Source organism: Caretta caretta, chromosome 5, assembly GCF_965140235.1.
Source record: "Caretta caretta isolate rCarCar2 chromosome 5, rCarCar1.hap1, whole genome shotgun sequence".
In the NCBI taxonomy this organism is placed as follows: Eukaryota; Metazoa; Chordata; order Testudines; family Cheloniidae; genus Caretta; species Caretta caretta.
The window spans coordinates 30,711,041-30,734,685 of NC_134210.1; the positions used below are offsets into that span (position 1 = coordinate 30,711,041).

The following is a 23,645-nucleotide window of genomic DNA, read 5'->3' on the forward strand; positions in this document are numbered from 1 at the left end:
CTAACACATACCTAGCTAGATTACTTACTAAAAGTTCTAAGACTCCATTCCTGTTCTGTCCCTGGCAAGAGCAGCACACAGACCCTTTGTCCCTCTCCCTCCTCCCAGCTTTTGAAAGTATCTTGTCTCCTCATTGGTCATTTTGGTCAGGTGCCAGCGAGGTTACCTTTAGCTTCTTAACCCTTTACAGGTGAGAGGAGCTTTCCCCTGGCCAGGAGGGATTTCAAAGGGGTTTACCCTTCCCTTTATATTTATGACAGGCATACATAACAAGTGGGGTCCCACAGGGATCAGTTCTGGGTCCAGTTCTGTTCAATATCTTAATCAATGACTTAGATAATGGCATATAGAGTAAACTTATAAAGTTTGCGGATGATACTAAGGTGGGAGGCGTTGCAAGTGCTTTGGAGGATAGGATTAAAATTCAAAATGATCTGGACAAACTGGAGAAATGGTCTGAAGTAAATAGGATGAAATTCAATAAGGACAAATGCAAAGTACTTCATTTAGGAAGGAACAATCAGTTGCACACTTACAAAATGGGAAATGACTGCCTAGGAAAGAGTGCTGCAGAAAGGTATCTGAGGGTCATAGTGGATCACAAACTAAATATGAGTCAACAGTGGTCTAGATAATTAGTCCTCCCACAAGTGCAGGGGACTGGACTAGATGACCTCCCGAGGTCCCTTCCAGTTCTGTGATTCTGTGACCCAGAATTTGCGAACCGCTGCCATAGACCTTCAAATCAAGTTCAAGGTCTCAGTCCTTTTCTTGAAAGTGCTCAGTGGCTTGGGCCTAGGATATCTATTAACTTGGGTTTGAATAGAGACTGGGAGTGGCTGAGTCTTTATACATATTGAATCTATTTCCCCATGTTCAGTATTCTCACACCTTCTTGTCAACTGTCTAAATGGGCCATCTGGATTATCACGACAAAAGTTTTTTTCTCCTGCTGATAATAGCTCATCTTAACTAATTAGCCTCTTACTCCACCTTTTCATGTTCTCTGTATGTATATATATAATCTTCTTACTATATGTTCCATTCTATGCACCCGATGAAATGAGCTGTAGCCCTCGAAAACTTATGCTCAAATAAATGTGTTAGTCTCTAAGGTCCCACAAGTCCTCCTGTTCTTTTTATGGTCAACAACTTCACTTCTCTGGAACAATAGAACTTTTTCTACAGTAAGAGTAAAGTAAAGTCTCTCTATCCATGCATCAGAGGGTGGAAAACTTACCAGCAGCCAAATGGGCCCTGATAGTTCAAAACAGTTTTGACTCTTTCAAATGTAATAGCTAATCTATTGGTAGTGATGGAAGATGGGCTGGGGTATACACCCTTTTGATCTGTCTGGATGGAGAATTCTTCCAATTCATCTAGTAGGTTCATCTCCCCAAAAGTTTCTGCTTTCTAATAGGTTTCAGAGGAACAGCCGTGTTAGTCTGTATTCGCAAAAAGAAAAGGAGTACTTGTGGCACCTTAGAGACTAACCAATTTATTTGAGCATGAGCTTTCGTGAGCTACAGCTCACTTCATCAGATGTATACCGTGGAAACTGCAGCAGGTTCGGCCGATCGTGGCTCCCACTGGCCGTGGTTCGCCGCTCCAGACCAATGGGGGCTGCGGGAAGCGGCGCGGGCCAAGGGACGTGCTGGCTGCCTTTCCCGCGGCCCCCATTGTCCTGGAGCGGCGAACCGCGTCCAGTGGGAGCCGCGATCGGCCGAACCTGCGGACGCGGCAGGTAAACAAACCAGTCCGACCCGCCAGGGGCTTTCTCTGATCGAGCGGCGGACCAGCTTTGAGAACCACTGCTCTAAGGGACAAAAGTGTATGTGTGGGGGGGTTGTTAGTGGGTTACAGATTGTTGTAATAAACCATAAATCCAGACCATGATTTTTAGTGTCTAGCAGAGTTCTGAATTTAAGCTCCCAGGCTCATCATTTGTAAGTATTGTGCAGGTTTCCTTTGAGGATGGGGATTGATAGGTCAGATATAAGAGTGCTCCCTTTGTGAAAATTGTTCACCTGCAGGTGATATGGTGTTTTTGTCTTTTATCATTTTCCTGCATAGTGATTGTCTGGTTTCACCCACATAGTTTTTATTAAGGCATTTAGTGCACTGGGTGAGATACACCACGTATTGTGATAGGCATGTATAAGGCCCATGGATCTCAAAAGGGGTGTTGTGGGGCGTGTTGATCATTTTAGCAGTGGAGCTATGTCTGCAGGCTTTGCATCTGTTTTTCTGGCAGGGTCTGGTGCTACTTTTGAGTTGGTGTGTCCTGGTCTCTGGGGAGCTTCCTTCTGATGATGAGCTTGGAGTGGTAGGAAGGTTGTTTGGCCAGAAGAGAGGGTTCAGGAAAGATTTCTTTCAGGATGGGATTCCCATTGAATATGGGTTGTAGTTGTTTGATGATATCCTGTATGGGCCCCAGTGTGGGGTGATACGTGACAAACCCCACCTCTGACTGCGGACCCCTAGTTATTTCTGTACTGAGGCAGGTTCTCTTGGGGTATTTGTGTGTCCTTTTCCATGATGCAATCTACTTCTCTGTGGAGTGTCCTTGTTGGTGTATGTTAAGGTATATATCTTGGACTTTCTTTTTGGAGTATATTCTGTAGTATCTGCGTGTTTGGCTGTAGATTTTTTGGTGTGTTTGGGGTGGTTACTGGATTTGTGAAGGTAGGTGTAGTGATCTGTGGGTTTCTCATATATGGTTGTGTGTAGGGTTCCATTGTTGAAACTGATTGTGGTGTCCAGGAAGTTTATGCTGGTGTGAGAGAGTTCCAAGAAGACTTGTATAGATGGATAGTAGTTGTTGAAGTTGTGATGGAAATCTATGAGGGAGTTTAAGTCATCTGTCCAGAGGATGAAAATATCATTGATGTATCAGGAATATCATTGCTTTTGTGGTGCATATATCCAGAAATTCTTCTTCAAGGTTGCCCAAGAGGAGGTTGGCATATTGAGGAGCCATCGCAGTACCCATGGCTGCTCCCATGGTTTGGACAAAGTGTTTGTTGTTGAATGTAAAATTGTTATGGAAGAGGAGGAAATGGATGAGTTTGGCAATGTATTTGGGGTGGTTATCTGAGTGTTGTCCATTATCTGGTAAATATTTGAGGCAGCCAGCAGTGCTGTCATTGTCAGGGATCAGAGGAACAGCCGTGTTAGTCTGTATTCGCAAAAAGAAAAAAGAAAAGGAGTACTTGTGGTACCTTAGAGACTAACCAGTTTATTTGAGCATGAGCTTTCGTGAGCTACAGCTCACTTCATCAGATGTATACCGTGGAAACTGCAGCAGACTTTATATACACATAGAGAATATGAAACAATACCTCCTCCCACCCCAGCAGGACAGTGGGGTGGGAGGAGGTATTGTTTCATATTCTCTGTGTGTATATAAAGTCTGCTGCAGTTTCCACTGTATACATCTGATGAAGTGAGCTGTAGCTCACGAAAGCTCATGCTCAAATAAATTGGTTAGTCTCTAAGGTGCCACAAGTACTCCTTTTCTTTTTTCTATTGTCAGGGATGTTGGTGTATAGGGAGGTGACATGCATGGTGGGAAGGATGGTGTTCTGACGGAGGATGTTAATGTTGTGGATATTGTAAATTTCCACCACAGCTTTAACAGCCACCACCCATCCATTAAACTCTCTCTAGAACAGCGGTTCTCAAACCTTTTTTTTCGTGGAAATTTTTCATTTGAAAATTGCTGAGGGTCTCAGCAGACCACTTAATGATCTTTCCAAATGCTGTTTGTACCGTTAGCTAACTGTTGTAAAGCATGTTGGATAAAAGCACTATATTCAAAAAACCATAATAATAATTAACTTTTTTTGTTCTACAAATAATTGTAAAATACAATTCATATTTTAGTATCAGTAGTCTTACCTTTCTAATGCGATTGATGTGCCCTCCCTTCCCTGCCACGGCAGGAGCCCCCGAGCTGGGGCTGGGAAGGAGGGGGGGTTCTCTCCCCCACCACAGCAGCCACAGAGCTGTCTCTCCTAGCAGCCGCAATCGTGGAGCTGGGGAAAGTCGCCTCTTTCTCTGGCCGCTGCAGTCCTGCATGTCCCAAATTCCCCCCACTCCCTCTTCTCACCCCACTTCCCCCTCCCACCTACCCCCTATTCCCCCCAAGGCCACCACCTCACTTTACATGTGCGTCTTCTCCAGGGTCATGCGTGGCTCCACTAATTAGGTGGGTGGCCCTTCATTCTTTTGTGTGTGGCCACCCAGGTGTGCACCTTAGAGGGAACTATCCGCGACCACCTGAATGGAGCTTGCAGACCACAGTCTGAGAACCTCTGTCCTAGAACACAGCGTCTCCCTCTTTCTTTCCCCCCATGAATGGAGAGATTTTAAATGGCTGCTTCACTTTGAATGTTCCCTTGAAATATGTGTTAACTACTTACGCTAAACAATCTGTTCTGCTTTGTATTTATCTGAGACACTGAGTGCATTTCCCAGACCTGAACAAGCACTCTGCATAAGTTCAAAAGCTTGTCTCTCTCACCAACAGAAGTAATAAAAGGCATTCCTCATCCACCTTGTCTCTCAAATGCTGTCTTGGCATTTCAACCTGATTTCAGCTGCACCATCATAGAGCTTGGTCCAACACCACCAAAGACTCTCATTGACTTCAGTGGGCTTTGGAGTCAGCCCACAGTGCTTTCTAGCACCTAACTGGGATATTGGTTTAATCTGATTCAGAGCCTGTTTACACTACACAATTAAGTTGATCCATGTTAGGTCAACTTACAGCTACCACATGTCCACACTGCCCTCCATAGACGACATGTGGGGCGGCATGTGGGGTCAAATGCCCCCCAGATTTCTGCTCAGCCTGCTGGGGGGCAAGGAGAGGGGCTCTGTCTTTCTCCCGCTGCTCCTAGCCCCCATCCCCACCCCACGGTACGTTTGGCTCCTGTCCTTGGCAGCTGGGCCCTGGCAGCGCATGGAAGGTGCAGGACAGAACTGCTTCTCACACCAGCTGAGGGTGGATGCTCATGGTCACTGCTCTGTGCAGCACAGTGGCTGCCTGTGAGAAAACTGCTGGGATGCAGGGGCAGCCTGCCCCCTCTGCTCCCCACTTGGGAGGCAGCTGGGCTCCCAGCTGGAGTACCCCACTCACCCCAGAGTGACAGCCCAAGCTGTGAGCCTGGCTCAGGCTTCACAGCATGGAGCCTACCAGCCTTCTTGTCAATTTCACAGCTGCCTCTAGCTCAGAGCAGCAGTCTAGCTCACACCTGTGAAATTGACAAGAAAGGCTGCATAGGAACCATGCTGTGAAACTGAGCCAGGCACCAGGCTCACAGCTGGGGCTGTCACCCAGTGACTCCAGCTGTCAGCCTGGTGCCCACTGGACAGCTGGAGGGGGGGGGGCAGCTGTGAGCCACATGCTGGGCTTAATTTCATAGTAGGGAGGCTATCAACCTTTCTTGTCTATTTCAGGGCTCCAGCTTTGAGCCAGGTGCAGCAGAGCTGAGCTATGAAATTGACAAGAATGACAGCCAACAGCTGATGTAAGTAATGCAGTGTCTACAAAGACAAGGCTTCGCCCTAACTACGCCAACATAAGCCCTACACCTTTTGTGGAGGTGGAGTTATTATGTTGGTGCAGTAGGGCATTTACATGGGCAGGAGCAAGGCTGTAGTGGAGACACTGACATAATTAGGTCCATGTAAGGCAACTAACTCTGTACTGAAGACCAAGCCTCAGAAGGAAGAACACCACCTACTGAATTACAAGCACCACTACTTGGAGCTCCCAGATTATGCTTAGAAGTTCCTCATCTCGTTTGATCTCGTTGGCCTTGTGTGACCCTACTTAGCTGTGAAATGTGAAGGGGTTATCCACCCCTATTTTCCAAACTTTTACCTGTTCAGAGATTCAACCAAAAATGCTGATACATGTTTACATATGCAGCCATTGCTGGAAGTACTGAAACGAGCATTGCTTTTACCTCCACCACAATAAGTGGTTTCGTTCTTTGCTTTAATATTTAAAGAAACAGAATTTCCACTAGTATTCTTTATGTTGCTGTGGGCATGTAGCTTTGTGTGAATACATTTTAAACAGCTATACTATTCCTCTATGACCTCAGCTACACCCACACCTATGGCTTTCACATGTTGTTCTCCAGTTTCTAATTTAGTAAATTATAAACATTTTTTAGTGTTGTATGTTTCTAGACAGTTGCCACCATGGTAACTTTATATATCTTTTTAATAGTATGATTTTAAAACCCACATGTTAAAAAGTATATAAAAAACTAGCATGTATAATTGCATTGCATATTTTGTCAGATTATTTTCTCAGAAACTAAAGTGAAACTAGAGAGGTTTTCTTTCTTGATTTTTGTTTTGTTTTGTTTTCCCTTACAACTTCTCTCCATCTAATTCTGCTCCACTCGTGCCTTTCCATGTGTTGGTGGCAGGTTGTTTTGAAGAGGCACAGCATTAAGGAAATCCAGGATGGATTAGTCAGTGAATGAAGTGCCAGAAGCACTGTTAATATCTATGTAAAAATAGCTTTGGTTATTTCAGAACTTCCATCAAGCAGTATTAGCTTGTAGATTCTATTGCACTTAAAAGACTGTACCTCAGTTCTCACAATTTCCTTTGAAGTCTGGATTCTTAGCCACAACTTTTATTCAAGATCCTGGGGAGGAACGGAGTCCGAGTGACTTTTTTTTTAAAAGATTTTTACACAGACTTTTGATATTGGGCCTGTGGTACTAGCAGTGGTTCTACAATTATGAAGTATTGCGTATAACATCATCAGGTAAGTGCAAATATCAGCAAGAATAAAATGTAGGGATCTTGAGTGTTTGTAGAGGAATTGGAGGTGAAGTATGGTAAATTTAAACATACTAGTGTGAATTTCTCTGACCCAGAACTCTAAGTGTATATCATTCATAGGCTGATCAATAAGAAACTGTAGTCTCCTAAAAATAAAGGAATGATTTTGATCTCACTTGTAACTCCGTAGATTCAGTCAATGGATTTACTCCTAATTTACACTCTTGCAAATGAGATCAGAATCTGGCCCCAAACCTTTAGGAAGAGATTGTATTTTATTTTCAATGTAAAAGTTTAAACAGGTATAATCTGTCCTACCTTCTAGAAGAACATACCTTCTGGCTGTTTTTATTGTTTTCTTTTTTGTGGCAGTTCAAATACTATATTGTACAAATTTAGCAGCTCCAACATCCTTTGGAATAATATACATAATCTATGTTTTTAATTAGAAATCGCTGGTCTCCTACAAATTACCCCATTATTGTTAGATATTCAGGCTAGTGTTGCTCTTTAAGGATGTAAATGTGTAGGAGTCTTCAGTTTATCCAAAAATATTATTGGACCTTTGAGTTTCTAGGCCAGATACTCAGCTGTTGAAAATACCTGTAGCTCATTGAAATCAATAGAGCTGCAGCTATTAATAGTAACTGAGTATCTGGCACTCTGTGTTTTGTTTGCTTAGGTTTTTTGGCTGTTCCTTTTTATTGTTAATCAAAAAATCTCATTCAGATCAAGCAAACTGTTGTTTTGGGCTTTTTAAAGTGTGACATGGGGAAACTGGATGTCTGTAGGGATAGGTACTGGAATATGGAGCATTTAACCTTTAGTTACTACTCTAGTTTATAGGTATATCTAATTGTATGCCATTCTACCTTATAGTTGTACCTCTGATTGGTACTTTCTGATGATTCATCTTTGGCATCTGACTCTTTGGTGGCCAACAGAGAAAACGTTTTTGACGCTCCTGCCCCTACCCCAGAGCTGCAGAGGAGAAAACACATGCACACATACCTACGGCGCCCCCTGAAAGATAGCGCCCAGAGTGACTGCTCTGGGTGCCCACCCCAAAACCAGCCCTACCTGTCTAAAGTAAGTTTCAAGGTCTCAGTCCAGCCAGCAGGTTCTACATCACAAAACTCTTGACATTTAATTGGAACCTTTTGGAAACTGAGCTGGGCTGAAACCTTCCGAAATGGTCCTGCCGGGACAGAGTGGAGGCACAGTGGCAGGGCAGTGTGGGCAAGCTTTCATCGCTGCTGCATGTGCAGAACTTGTTCTGTGAACACATGTAGGTCTCTAGGGCTATCAATTCAGCATCTCTTCAAAAAGAAGTAAAAAATGTCAGATGTGAGGCTTCTGTTGAACTTCTGACCGAGGCATGTTATATATTTCAGTATTTTCCTAACACTGGAAAGTATAAAATTAATGTTTACATCCAATATGATGAAATGACCTCTTGGAGGTCAAACTGTGTGTGAAATTATATATTTATCAATGAGAAGGTGCAGTGTTTGATCTCCCTGCTTGGACATTATTAGAAATTAAATGGGGAGGTTAATCTAATTCTTTGATAAACGGAATTTATATTATTATATCATAAATGGTGATCAGATTCTGATAATCTTTTCTCATGTTGAATTATTCCATGAATAGCCCCATTGAAGTTAATGAGTCAAATTGCGAGGCCCTTACCCACACTGATGCTAAGTTATTCAGATGTAAGCAAGGGGGTTACTGTCTGCCCGCAAAGTTATTTGCTGTGGCCTGCCAAGCTCGCTGCACCCGCCCCCCTGAGTTATTTCCTGCGACCACCAAGCTTCCCTCCCCTGCTGCCTCCCGCCCAGCCCGCTGTGTCCCAGCTCCTCTGCCTACCTGCAGGCGCTTCCTGCTGCCAAACACCTGTTTGGCGGTGCTTAGCACTTTCCAGGAGGGAAGAGGGAGGAGCGGGGACCCGCGCGCTCAGAGGAGGAGGCGGAGAAGAGGCGGATTTGGGGAAGGGGTTGGAATAGGGGCAGGGTGGGGGCAGAGTTGGGGTGGGGACTTTGGGGAAGGGGTTGGAATGGGGGCAGGGAAGGGGTGGAAAGAGGTGGGGCAAGGGCGGGGCCTCATGGAAGGGGTGAAGCGCGGTTAGGGGCGGGGGCAGCCGTGGGAGGGGTGTCAGTGATGTGGCCCTCAGACTAATGTGCTAGTCCTCACGTGGCCCTCATGGTGATTTGAGTTTGAGATCCTGGTCTGGACCATTGGGACTATTTGTGAAATCAGAAACTACTCAGCATGAGCAAGGCTATCAGAATCTGGCCCCTAAGAACTGAAAGGCAACAATTCAAAAAATGTAGTAGAAATCATCTTCACACATTGATACTCACCAGATAAAGTTATAGTTTCTTCTTTCAACCTCCACTCACTTCACTTCTTTCTTGTTTTGAATATTACTCATTATTTCTTTTCCTCACTCTCCTTAAAGAAGGTTTGCAGACAGGTCAATCGGCTAGCATAGCAGTACATTGCATAGTGCCAAGAAGAGCGACTCTAAAGAACTTGGAGGTAACATGGCATTACTTGCAGGGAACACTTAAATATTTAACATACACCCACATTAAGTTGCACAGTTATTATTCATTGTTAAACTAGTTGCTGCTTCTGGGGAGCAAAGCAAGCTATACCTTGGTTTGCTCATTTTAGGGAGTGTTTTCCATTGCCACATTAAAAAGATTCTAATCAGATTTGTTTTCACCAGCCCAAAAGTTTCCAAGTATAATCAAATCTCAAGTCATGGACATAGAATTCCTTTGAAATTAAAGTGCTTCTTTGGTATTTGTTTTGTAGGCTTTTAAAAATGTACAGAATACCTAACCATGATAGGGTCTGAACTTTAGTTTTTAATCTCTTATTATTATATTTTATTAAATATGTCTAAATGTAGCTCTTGAGAGAGGGCCTGGGGTGTGAAGTCCTCTGTTAATCACAGAAGAGGTACAGCCTGGGTATTAGCCGCACAAGCTTCCCCTCACTACTTGTTTAATGTGTCCCAGCCCTGCTATAGAGGCGTTATCTGTACGGATGAGATAACAGTTCTAGCTAGCTAAGGTACTTAGGTGGATCCCATTACTGTAGGTACTTAGGTGGATCCCATTACTGTAGTACTGGAACTTTTAACAATCTTTTTAAGATATATATCCTCGCTATGCCCCTGTGAGGTTGGGAAGTACTGATGTGCCCATTTCACTGGTGGGGAACTGAGGCACAGAGGGACAGACTTTGAAAGGTATTTAGGCACCTTAGGATGCAGTTAAGGGACTAGTCAGGTTTTCAAATGAGTGTTTAGGCACCTAACTCCCATTGATTTGAAATCAGTGGGAGTTAGGCACCTAGGCTCATTTGAAAATCCCACCAGGTACCAATCAGTATCTTTAAGCACCTAAATACTTTTACAAATCTGGCCCAGAGAGACTCCAATTGAAGTCAGTGAGGCTTAGGCACCTCACTTGCTTAGATGTTTTTGAAAATCCCACTAGATGCCTATCTGCATATTTAGACACCTAAATACCTTTGAAAATCTGGCCCTAAATGTCTTGCCCAAGGTCGCACAGGAAAGTCTGTGTCAGAGCAGGGAATTGAGTCCAGGTCTCCTAGGTTCCAAGCTAGCACCTCAGCTACTAGGCTATCCTTCCTCTCTGTTCAGTCTCTATAGCCCCTTCAGCCTTTGGACTCCATATTGCTACAGGTTGCCTGTTAGTGCTAAGCACCAAGCATGGTGATGGTTATTGTGATTTGTCCACTAATAAGTATTGGTCTGAAACCACCAACTCATTTTGTGAAGGCTTCTGATAGGTCACTGTCCATGTGGAGGTTAAAACTCCTATGGCATTGTAAAAAAAGAGTGGAGGGTATCACTGGTGGCCTAGCAAATATTTCCTCTCTAAGTGAAACAGGTTCTGATGCCCCAGGCCATGCCTGTGTAACAGGGTTGCCAACTTTCTAATTGCACAAAACCGAACACCCCTACCCCACCCCTTCTCTGAGGCCCTGCCCCTGCTCGCTCCATCCCCCCTCCCTCCATCGCTCACTCTCCCCCCACCCTCACTCACTTTCACTTGGCTGTGGCAGAGGGTTGGGGTGCGGGGGGAAGGGTATGGGCTCTGGGCTGGGAGTGCGGGCTGCAGGTGGAGCCAGAAATGAGGGGTTCAGGGTGTGGGAGAGGGCTCTGGGCTGGAGAGGGGGTTGGGGTGCAGGGGGGTGAGGACTCTGGATGGGGGTGCAGGCTCTGGGTGGGGCTGGGGATGAGGGGTTTGGATGGAGGAGGGGGCTCAGGGCTGGGGCAGGGTGTTGGGGTGTGGGAGGGGGTTCGGGGTGCAGGGTCCTGGCAGCACTTAACGTGGCTCCCAGGAAGTGGCCTCCAGGTCCCTGCAGTGCAGCTCCTAGGCACAGGGGCGGCCAGAGAGGCTCCATGCACTGCCCTTGTGCCCACACGTGCTGCTCCCGCAGCTCCTATTGGTCACAGTTCCCAGCCAATAGGAGCTGTGGAGCTCGCACGGGGGTGAGGGCAGTGCACAGAGCCTCCCTGGCCACCCATGCAACCACAAGGACCTGGCAGGCACTTCCGGGAGCCGCGTGGAGGTAGGGCAGGCAGGGAGCCCCCGCTGTGACACCAACTGGATGTTTAACAGCCCAGTCAGTGGTGTCAACCGGAGCTGCCAGGGTCCCTTTTTGACCAGGAGTTCTGGTTGAAAACCAGACCCCTAGCAACCCTACTGTGCGAGCTATTGTTGGTTGCATGATACCTCTACCACCTTTGGTCTACAGTTTCAACACTGCCAATATGTTATTGCTTTGTAAAGCACCTTGGGAATTTATAGTGTAATAAGTGTATGGTCAACCCTGAGTACAGATATCACACTTGTCAGCTAAACTGCGCACATGAAATATAGAAAATAGAGCAGGTCTGAGCCAGTCCAGTAGAAAGCAATGTCATACAGTCCCTACATCTTTAGTATGAATGGTGCTACATGAAATGATATTCAGGATTTTTTCAGTTCCAGTGTTACCCGGGGTTATCTGAACCCAACGCTATGGTAACTAATCTGTTTTCCAGGCCGTTTCAGGAAATAAATCAGTGGGGGACACAGCACCCCTGTCTGGTACACACCAGAGTGCTTCCACTTGTTTCTATTGAGTACAAAGCACATATCAAAACTAGCAATACTCTAGAACAGGGATAGGCAACCTATGGCACGCATGCCAAAGGCGGCATGTCAGCTGATTGTCAGTGGCACTCACGCTGCCCAGGTCCTGGCCACCGGTCCGGGGGGCTCTGCATTTTAATTTAATTTTAAATGAAGCTTCTTAAACATGTTGAAAACCTTGTTTTCTTTACATATGACAATAGTTTAGTTATATAATATATAGACTTATAGAGAGAGACCTTCTAAAAACGTTAAAATGTATTACTGGCACGCGAAACCTTAAATTAGAGTGAATAAATGAAGACGCAGCATACCACTTCTGAAAGGTTGCCGACCCGTGCTCTAGAAGCACATTCAGTTAACCAAAGTCTGAGGTGGTGTCAAATGACAGCAAAAGGATTCTAGTGGCCTGCCTTTTTCCTAGCCACTTGGGAGTTTGATGCCAGTCTCCTTGCTTGTAAAAAATCCGAACTTCTGCAAAGTACAGTCTAACTAAACTCTTTATAGATTTTCTCCAAACCAGGCACACAACTCATAATGGCCCCGATAGGCTAACAATCCCCTAGTAACAGCAAATAAAAAATTATTATTCTACTCATCAGGAAAGCAACTTAGGCACCCAGACCAAGGGTCAGTTTTCCACCCCCGCCCCATGAATCTGTCCTTTTACTGTATCTATCCTGTTAGTAATACTGCAGCTTTGTGCAGCTGTTTTTGTTCTGTCTGCCTAAGCCAAGGCCAGATTTTCTGACTCTGTGGCATCCTTGCTTCCAGTTTTAAGTGCATAAGATGGCTGCAAGTTATGTCAAATCCAATTCTTTCATTACACTGATAGCTGCCTCTATGGATCAGAAAATAGTCCAGTACCAGTGCGCAGTTGCCATGGTTGCTCCATCCACTGTAGATCCAGGGACACTGCTGAGCCACAATGTTCCCATTGCTATGCTTCCACGGGAATTGTAAACCTTAGTTTCTCCTGTGAGTGGATTTTCAATTTCCTGCTGATCCAGAGCATATGTAATGGAGCTGCCTTACTGGAATTGCATTATGTGTAACTGGAGGAAAAAATCAATGCCATCAGTAGAGAAGCTGATGCGTGTCCTTGATGTCTGAACTCCTGGAGTAGGCTATTTATAAAGTAAAACGTTCTCCTGAGACTTTTGAGAAAATACAGAATCCTGCTTGGGGCTTCATTGCTCAAGTTACATGTGTGCTGTATATTGATTCAGAGGGGAGAATATTTGTTTTGTAAGACTATTTAGTCTAAAGATTTTTAATATTTTATGTCTCTTATTTCGTCCTGTTTGGATTGTTGTTGAAGATAATACGGGAGTCCGTAAGCATGCTTTGTATAAAAAGGCCATTTCTATGAAAACGATTGGGTCTTCGTAAAACTATACTGTCTGGTGTTCTAAATCCAAATAATTTCAAATTTATCTCCATGCCTCTCACCACCACCCTCCTGATCTGACTGTTTTTAAACGGTTTTGATCTTTCATGCTTCAATAGCTCAGAAATGGCTAAATAGATTTTCTTCAAACTTTACAAAACAATTCCAAGCCCAAAAAAATCTCAGTCCGAAAGGTAATTTGTGGAGAAACTGATGAAACTGAAAATCGGGCTTGAATTAACGTCCCATCTTGGTTGTAGGCATAGTGTGACTTTCTGGTAATTCCTGTGGAATAATCCATTGTATTGTTTTCAGCCAAAACATTTTTATCCAAGCGAAAAGGATAATATGTTTTGAAAATCAAGACAAGAAAAGTACTGAGAATTTATGCTACACAGGGAAATTAAACTGCAATGCGGTGATACAGTCAATGTATGAATGGCAGCAGGGTAGCCAGCAGATTCAAATGTGTATGTACACCCTGGCTGATCCATTGTCTTCAGGCACTCATCAGAGTATATCTGTAGTTTTGTAGACGACCCACACAAGGGTCTGTGTACCATGTAAATCCTCAAAATAGGATTTAAGTGGGATTTAATTTGTTCATAACTAGATCTCAATGAAATTTTTTGACTGAAACTTTTTTGGCAAAAAATGCAGATTCAGCAACCTGTCTGGGCCAGCAGGAGCTTGCAGCTGGCCTTTGTGGGGTAGGGGATGTAAGTGTCTGGGCCAGGGAGGGCCCCATGGCTGGGCTCTGGGGATGCGGGGGTGTGAGTGTCTATGCCAGGGAGCGCCCCATGGCTGGGCTGTGTGCGGGAGGAAGGGTGAGTATCTGGCCTCCCCGGGTGGGCTGTGAGGGGGTAGAGGCAGAGAAACAGGAACTGGGTTGTCATAGGAGTTTCTTTAAATTTCTACTCCTGGGGGGAAATTTGTGTGTGTCTGTATTGTTAAAGACATACTTGTTGACAGGTATTTTGAAATAAATTACCAAAATAATTGAAACTGGTGTGATTATATGGTGTTATTTTGACAAATTTGTGTGCAGAATTTTTAATTTTTTGGCACAGAATTCCTCCAGGAGTAACATTAGCAGTTTGTTAATGCACTTTGATCTAGTCCTGTTTCAAAGAGGACCAGATCAAAGCACATTAACAAGCTGTTAATACATGTCAGCAGGGTCTACATGGACAGTTCGTCCTTGGCAGGCTAATGCTTGAGATGTCTTGTGACACAGTGTCACTGGAGTGTTCTCTCCTCTAAGTTGCTTTGAAATTTTCTGGTAGGTAGGAGTTGTCTTCTAATCTTGACGTTTAACAGCATATTTTGTACTGCTCTGGCACTGGTGTCTGCAAGCTTCTGCAGCCTACTCAGCTCACAGAGCTGAAATAACGTTTGGGTTGGCTGGGACCTTAGGGTCTTCACCACATAGTTATTTAAAACTATTTAATTTTTTTTGCATCAAGTATCCTCAAACTGAACACTCATGTAAAGAATGTGACTAGTTTCCCTATACGTTTCACTTAGAGAATAGAGTCCTAGTCAAAAGTTTGAGTCTTCAGTGGATAATCTGTGCAAACCAAGGATGGTGCAATTTTATCTGCCTTCCAACCCCCATGCCCATCAAAATGACTCAGAAAGGTCTGATACTAGTGATATCTGAAGTTAGGCAGGAAAAGCAATTAAAACCAGTGTTTATCCTGTGTTTAAAGTGGTCTTAAAGAGCTGCCAGTCATTTCCTACCGATGGAATTTCATCCGTTTGTAACACTGTTAGGGCTCCAATGGCTTGTTTAAACTCATGTGTAATGCTTCCTCACCAGCAATGAGCTGGTCTAACACCCACCTCAGAGATCTCCGTTTATTTTCCCTGATGGCCCTGTGACCCTGTATGACCCAGTCTACTTTCAATCTTCCATGAAAGCTCAGAGCCAATTTGCCAGAAATCAGTAAAGATCAGACAATATCTGACTCTACCTTGAGTGGCCTCCACTGCAGTCAGAGTTTTACTAAATAAGACAAATGCCGTCCCTGTTTCCAGACGAGAGAAAGAAGTTTTGAAGAAGGGTTTGTCCTTTATGTGATGTCAGAGTCTAACATCACTGTGCAACTTAATATATGGAGAACTTTATGCCACTGCTGCCCTTTGTCATATCAGCAGCTGACTGATTTCAGCACACTTCTACCATTTAAAAAGCAAAAGGGATTTTGAGAAGCAGATTAGTTTTAATATATCCTCTCACTAATTCACATTAATTAAGGAGGAAGTATTTTTCTTTTTTGGAAGGATGGGCAGATCATTTAAGAAGATTAGTCTTTTATGCCCACTGTTGTGTCTTCTGCTCTTTACACAACATATGTTATATGAACAGATTACTAAGTATATATACTATACAAGGACAACCTATGTATACACACTGCTTCTCTGGCAGGGTTTGTGTGGCTTCTGAAACATAGTGAGGGCCACTAGAAGGCTCACAAACTATTTAAAGAGACACTAACCAATTCTTTATACACTGCACCAGCCTATCAGTTGTTTCAGACAGGCCTTTTGCCATGCTTGAATATGTTTGGAGCAAGGAGGGTGGTTTAAAAGTGTATGCCTCTGTTATATAAAGTTGATACAAAAATTCAATTGGGAGCAAACATGATGAGGAAGACCTAAGCAAATCTCACCGGGGATGGCAGCCTGTGACCTTACCCAGAGTACAAGTTGGACTGTTCTCCAACCTGGGGTACCTTTTACATTGCTTTGCTATGAGAGCAACCACTCCTGGCCTGTTCACACACAGCCCCCAGCATGTTCCATTAAATTACCCCTAGCTAGATTGCAAGAGTGCTTCAGGCAGCCAGCCTGCCACCCTTGAATTACACTGCAGAGTAACACCAGCAAATTCTCAGCCCCAGACTTTCCCCCAGAAATGTGTGTCTTGTAGTGCCCAGTGCCCTCCCGGGCAATGCAAGCTCATATAAAGTGCATCATTTCATTAATAGAAAATGATATTCACAAACCTTGTTATTGCAAATGGAGTTCCCCAAACACTTCAGTCCAAACATACTCTGGCTTATGTAAAACAATAAAATATGTTTATTAACTACAGAAAGATAGATTTTAAGTAATTACAAGTAATGAGGCATAAAAATCAGTTTTTGGTTACAATAAAATAAAAGATAAAAATGCAACTAATAGCTAATTTAACAAGCTAAAGTGAATTCAAAGCAGAGGATCTCTCACCACATGTTCTAGCAGTCTTACTGGCTGAATCTTTCAGCCAGGAACACCCTTCAGTCCAATGATACTTCCTTTGTCTTTCAAGTGTCATTGATGCCATGAATAGAGATGAAGGGAGAGATTATTGTGTCCTCTGTTCTCAATTTTTATAGTTATTTTCTTCTTTGAAAATCATCTGCAGTTGAGGTTCAGGAGACGGAGAGTCTATTTGTACAGGAATTTCCAGCTGTTCCATTGCCAAAGAATGCTTTTCCTGCCAAAGAATGGTCGCTTAAACAGGTGATAGTCCATTTGATTTTGTTGACACTTGGTTGAGGCATCAGTTTACCTTGTCTCTGAGGAACTGGTCTGAGCCTGCTTTTCTAAACTTGGAATATGTCTCAGTAAAGTCCTACAGTAGAATCTTATAACTTTACATACAAAGTTGCCACACATATTTTACCAGGACAATAATGACCAGCAAATTATGAGTTTTCAGATGATACCTCATAAGGCATACTTTGTCTTATAAAAAGGGTGAACATAAAAATACAAACTGTCACACAGCCCCTGATAAGTTCATCTTTAGATGGAAGGCCAGTGGGAATAGTGTGTGAGCCAAATTGCACTGGACCAGTTTGGTAAGATTTTAAAGAATCTGTGGTCAGATAGGACTTCAGTTAACACCTTAGCCACCCCAAATCCACAGAAGTGAGCAGGGATAGAGCTTCTGTCCTTCTGCTAACACACAGGCTCCTAACACAAGATCTAAAAATGAATCTTATTGAGGATTCAATCCTGCAAGGTGCTGAGCAGTCTGGCCCTGGTCCAGCAAATCGCTTAAACAAATTTCCCACTGTCTTCAGTGAGATCAAGAGGGGCCCTTTGTCCAGTGGTGATGATACTTGGTTTACTGAAGGGGCTTCTCATTTGTCTAGGTTTGCTATTAATTGTGTTATTAAAATATCAGTGGCAAGAAAAACAATCTAGGGAACAGAATACATCCTTCTAAAAATGAAGGGCCTGGTCCTGGCTGCAACCAAGGAGCATTGTGAATTGTTGGTCTTTTTTTTTTTTGGTAGATTCATAGAGTATAAGGCCAGACGAGACCATTGGATCATTTAGTCTGAACACCTGTATATCACAGATTGTTAAATCTCACAGTTCCCCCTGTACTGAACCCAATAATTTGTCTTTGACTAAAGCATAACTCGTATTTGCCAAGTACATATTTTCCAGAAAGGCAGCCCTTCTTGATCTGAAGACATCTAGAGATGGGGAATCCATCCTTTCCTTTGCTAGCTTGTTCCAAAAAAATGTGTGCCCTATTTCTAATTTGAATTTGTCTGGCTGCAGTTTCCATTACATCTGCACAATTACCTTAATGAACCAAACTTGTAATTTCCTCAAAGAATGAAATCAGGTTTGTTTGACAAGACCTATTTTCCCTAAAACTATGTTGACTGGATTTATTATATTTCTATCCTTTAATTTTTCATTAATTGACTCTTATATCCTCTTTTCCATTATTTTGCCTAGGAATGATGTCAGGCTAACTGGCCTGGTTATTCCACTTGTTTTAGAATATTGACACAATATTAGCACTCTTCCAGTCTTCTGGAATTTCCCTGGTATTCCAAGATCTATAAACTATTAATATCAGCCGGCTAGAGAACTTATCAGCCAACTGTTTTAGGACTCTTGGGTTCAACTTATCCAGGCATCCAGATTTTAAAAATGTTTATCCTAGTAGATGTTGTTTAACCTCCTCCTTGGTTATTAATGGATTGGAAAGTATTTCATCTTCATGTGATAAGAGTACATCCTCCTGCTTCTTTCCAAATACAGAACAGAAACATTTACTGAACACTTCTGTCTTTTCTGCATCATTATTATCAATTTTACTATCTCCATCTAGTAATGGATCTATACCATGCTAGGATTTGCACCCCAATATACTTTAAAAAATCCTTTTTATTGTTCAGAACCCTGCCAACCATGGATTTTCCCCTTGATGTCTTTAGCATCCCTTATCAATTTTATACACTTAATAACTTCTAATTTATATTGATTTCTATCTATTTCTACTTTTTTCCATTTGACGTATATTGCTTTTTTATTTCTAATTGCTATCTTCACTTCACCAGTGAACCAGGATGGGATTTTAGCCAAAGACATCCTATTTCTTGAATGTGGAATCATGGCTTTTTGGCCATCTAATAAACTCTTCTTAAGGAACTCCCATTTTTCATTCACATTTTTCACTCTAAACTATTCCTCCCAATCAACTTCACTCATTTTCACAATAAGAAATTAGCTCTCTTGCCCATTGCACTCCCCTCCCCCCCACCCCGCCCACCTCTGATTGGAACTGTCTTCTGTTTGCCCATATTGAATGTAATATTACTGGTCCCTTGGCAACCACCAACTTCCAGTCCAGCGATTAATTCATCTTCATACTACTTGGCACAGCTCAGAAGGGATGGCACAAAGATGTTCTTATTGTTCCCCTAATTCTAGGTTGTCCAGGTGCCAGAGTGGGTCCCAGCATGAGTTAGGACAGTCTGAAGGCTGCTCTAATTTATGGAGGCTATTAACAGCCCAGTGGGTTTTCTTTTCAGCCATGGATTGATGGGGCACGGAGATGGACTGTGCTCCTTTCCCAATTTTTCCAGGAAGGAGTGACTCCCATTGAGCATGCTATGAACTAATAAACAAGACAGTCATGTACTGTACATATGACATATGCTGTGAAAAATACACAAGATCAGAGTAACTATCAGGAGATAAAACCAGAAAATTCCCACTGAGAGGCTCCAATTCAAGGACACAGAGATTAGCCAAAGCCAGGTACTCTGCTAATCCTCCATTAGCGTCATCCATCTTATTCTTGGATAAATTCTTTGCAAAACAAATCATAGGTAAGTGGACTAATGAATCTGCTTATTAAGACATTTCTTTCTGACATGCATGCCAAATGTTTAGGATTTCCCGCTTCCTGAATTTGGAAAACCATCATTTTATATTTTTAGAGATCTGGGTTGCATTGGATAGTGAAAGATGGGGTGGGTCCTCTCCAATTACAGCAGGCCAAAGCCAGTTTTGGAGCCCAGGGCACAATACACATAGCCAGACTATGCATAGGGATCTCTGTGGGACCAATGGAAAAAGGAATCATCTTCCTCCAAGCCATGAAGCAGCAGGGAAGCCACCCCATGATCACTACTGCATCTTCAGGACAGCAGTCTGTCTGCATTTAACTGGGAATTGGTCCTGCTTCGAGCAGGGGGTTGGACTAGATGACCTTCTGGGGTCCCTTCCAACCCTTATATTCTATGATTCTATGCATGCCCCCTATATGGGAGAGACTGGCTAACAGATCTCCTTGGCCATGTGGCCACTCTCCACTCCATGCACTGTATTTGCAAAGGGCAATTCTGTTTATCCTGAGAGGTCTGCATCAGAATATTCAATACACTACTAGTAGTTTCACTTTCTGTTAAATCACAATGTTGAATTTCCTTGAGTTACATCAGTGAAAGCCAGGATTAATGTTACAGGCTGCTTTAAAGCAGATCCTGCCAACAACATCCAGAGATTAAAAGATTGTCAAAGAGAGATCACTTGAGGTTTTAATAATTGCTATATGAAGTCTAGACAAAATAATGGCTATTTTTCTTAGTATTTTCACAGCTGCGTACAAGTGGATAAAAACAAGTCACAAAAGAAAGCTCAGTTTTCTTTGATTTTGATTAGTTTTCTGACTACATACTTGTTTCTTGAAAATTGGAGTGAAAGAGCACACAAATCATTAGGGGCAAAATTACCCTTTCCAGCTTTTACATAATCTGCATCCAATCTGAATTAAATTCACCATGTCTGTAGAGAGTCAGAACACGACCAGTACACCACTTTAGCCCTTAAATAGGTCTTATGTGTGGTGCATAGTCCTTGCGCTGTTTGGTTCTCTGTACCTTCAGCCCCCAATTAAAACCTCTCCAGCGCATCATCAAAGATCTACAACCTATCCTGAAAGACAGTCCCTCACTCTCACAGATCTTGGGAGACAGGCCAGTCCTCGCTTACAGACAGCCCCCCAACCTGAAGCAAATACTCACCAGCGACCACACAACAAAAACACTAACCCAGGAACCTATCCTTGCAACAAAGCCCAATGCCAATTCTGTCCATGTATCTATTCAAGTGACACCCTCATAGGACCTAATCACATCAGCCACACCATCAGGGGCTCGTTTACCTCCACATCTACCAATGTGATATATGCCATCATGTGCCAGCAATGCCCCTCTGCCATGTACATTGGCCAAACCGGACAATCTCTACGTAAAAGAATAAATGGACACAAATCAGACATAAGGAATCCATAACATTCAAAAACCAGTAGGAGAACACTTCAGCCTCTCTGGTCACTCAGTAACAGACTTAAAGGTGGCAGTTTTGCAACAGAAAACCTTCAAAACAGACTGCAACAAGAAACTGCTGAACTGGAATTAATTTGCAAACTAGATACCATTAACTTGGGCTTGAATAGAGACTGGGAGTGGCTGGATCATTACACAAATTGAATCTATTTCCCCATGTTAAGTATCCTCACAACTTCTTGTCAACTGTCTGAAATGGGCCCTCTTGATTATCAATACAAAAGTTTTTTTTCTCCTGCTAGTAATAGCTCATCTTAATTAATTAGCCTCTTAGAGTTGGTGTGGCAACTTCCACCTTTTCATGTTCTCCGTGTGTGTATGTGTATATATACATATATATAATCTTCTTACTATATGTTCCATTCTATGCATCTGATGAAGTGGGCTGTAGCCCACGAAAGTTTATGCTCAAATAAATTTGTTAGTCTCTAAGGTGCCACAAGGCCTTCTGTTCGCTTTGTACAGTGTGAATATCCCTATCTGTAGGCAGAAGTGCCATTGACACCAATGGAAGCCGCATACATGGAACAAGTGCTGAGGAACGTACTCTGCAGGGATAAAAAAGTTCTCTACAACAACAACAACAAAAAATAATGATCCCAGCCTGTGCCCCATGTCGAACCAGCTGATTTGCTGATTAGATTATTCCTGGTCCTGACTTTTGGCAGCAGTCTTTTTTAGACAATTGTAGTAAGGTAAGTCAAAGAGCGATTTAGTGGTACACCAAATGTAGACCGGTTTTGCCTCATGTTTTAGTCATTTTCCTTTGAGGAAGGTGTCTAACTCATGTTTAGCACTTGTGTTGTGGAGGTGGAAGATGCTCAGAACTGTCTTAGGGTATGTCTACACTACGGAATAAGGTCGAATTTATAGAAGTCGGTTTTTTAGAAATCGGTTTTACATATTCGAGTGTGTGTGTCCCCACAGAAAATGCTCTAAGTGCATTAAGTGCATTAACTCGGCGCAGCGCTTCCACAGTACCGAGGCTAGAGTCGACTTCCGGAGCGTTGCACTGTGGGTGGCTATCCCACAGTTCCCGCAGTCTCCGCTGCCCATTGGAATTCTGGGTTGAGATCCCAATGCCTGATGGGGCTAAAACATTGTCGCGAGTGGTTCTGGGTACATATTGTCAGGCCCCCGTTCCCTCCCTCCCTCCGTGAAAGCAAGGGCAGACAATCATTTCGCGCCTTTTTTCCTGAGTTACCTGTGCAGACGCCATACCACAGCAAGCATGGAGCCCGCTCAGGTAACCGTCACCCTATGTGTCCTGGGTGCTGGCAGACGTGGTATGGCTTTGCTGCACAGTAGCAGCAACCCATTGCCTTCTGGCAGCAGACGGTGCAATACGACTGGTAGTCGTCCTCGTCGTGTCCGAGGTGCTCCTGGCCACGTCGGCTTGGAGCGCCTGGGCAGACATGGGCGCAGGGACTAAATTTGGAGTGACTTGACCAGCTCATTCTCTTTAGTCCTGCAGTCAGTCCTATTGAACCGTCTTATGGTGAGCGGGCAGGTGATACGGACTGCTAGCAGTCGTACTGTACCATCTTCTGCCAGGCAGGCAAGAGATGAGGATTGCTAGCAGTCGTATTGTACCATCTTCTGCCAGGCAGGCAAGAGATGAGGATGGCTAGCAGTCGTACTGTACCATCTTCTGCCGAGCAGCCATGAGATGTGGATGGCATGCAGTCCTTCTGCACCGTCTGCTGCCAGCCAAAGATGTAAAAGATAGATGGAGTGGGTCAAAACAAGAAATAGACCAGATTTGTTTTGTACTCATTTGCCTCCTCCCCTGTCTAGGGGACTCATTCCTCTAGGTCACACTGCAGTCACTCACAGAGAAGGTGCAGCGAGGTAAATCTAGCCATGTATCAGTCAGAGGCCAGGCTAACCTCCTTGTTCCAATAAGAACGATAACTTAGGTGCACCATTTCTTATTGGAACCCTCCGTGAAGTCCTGCCTGAAATACTCCTTGATGTACAGGCACCCCCTTTGTTGATTTTAGCTCCCTGAAGCCAACCCTGTAAGCCGTGTCGTCAGTCACCCCTCCCTCCGTCAGAGCAACGGCAGACAATCGTTCCGTGCCTTTTTTCTGTGCGGACGCCATACCAAGGCAAGCATGGAGGCCGCTCAGCTCACTTTGGCAATTAGGAGCACATTAAACACCACACGCATTATCCAGCAGTATATGCAGCACCAGAACCTGGCAAAGCGATACCGGGCGAGGAGGCGACGTCAGCGCGGTCACGTGAGTGATCAGGACATGGACACAGATTTCTCTGAAAGCATGGGCCCTGACAATGCATGCATCATGGTGCTAATGGGGCAGGTTCATGCCGTGGAACGCTGATTCTGGGCTCGGGAAACAAGCACAGACTGGTGGGACCGCATAGTGTTGCAGGTCTGGGACGATTCCCAGTGGCTGCGAAACTTTCGCATGCGTAAGGGCACTTTCATGGAACTTTGTGACTTGCTTTCCCCTGCCCTGAGGCGCATGAATACCAAGATGAGAGCAGCCCTCACAGTTGAGAAGCGAGTGGTGATAGCCCTGTGGAAGCTTGCAACGCCAGACAGCTACCGGTCAGTTGGGAATCAATTTGGAGTGGGCA

At 43.8% G+C, this 23,645-nt stretch overlaps 1 protein-coding gene across 3 annotated transcripts in view; it reads left to right on the top strand.

The window, feature by feature from the left end:
• The window catches only part of NIM1K (NIM1 serine/threonine protein kinase), an 83,541-nt gene that overhangs the window by 25,086 nt on the left and 34,810 nt on the right, over window positions 1-23,645 (top strand). Inside the window, exon 2 of one of the 3 annotated variants that reach the window (XM_075128455.1) lies at window positions 5,464-5,534. The exons of the other annotated variants lie outside the window; for them this stretch is intronic. The gene's annotated coding sequence lies outside the window, so the exon portion shown is untranslated. The remainder of the gene's footprint in view (window positions 1-5,463; window positions 5,535-23,645) is intronic. 3 annotated transcript variants of the gene reach the window in all.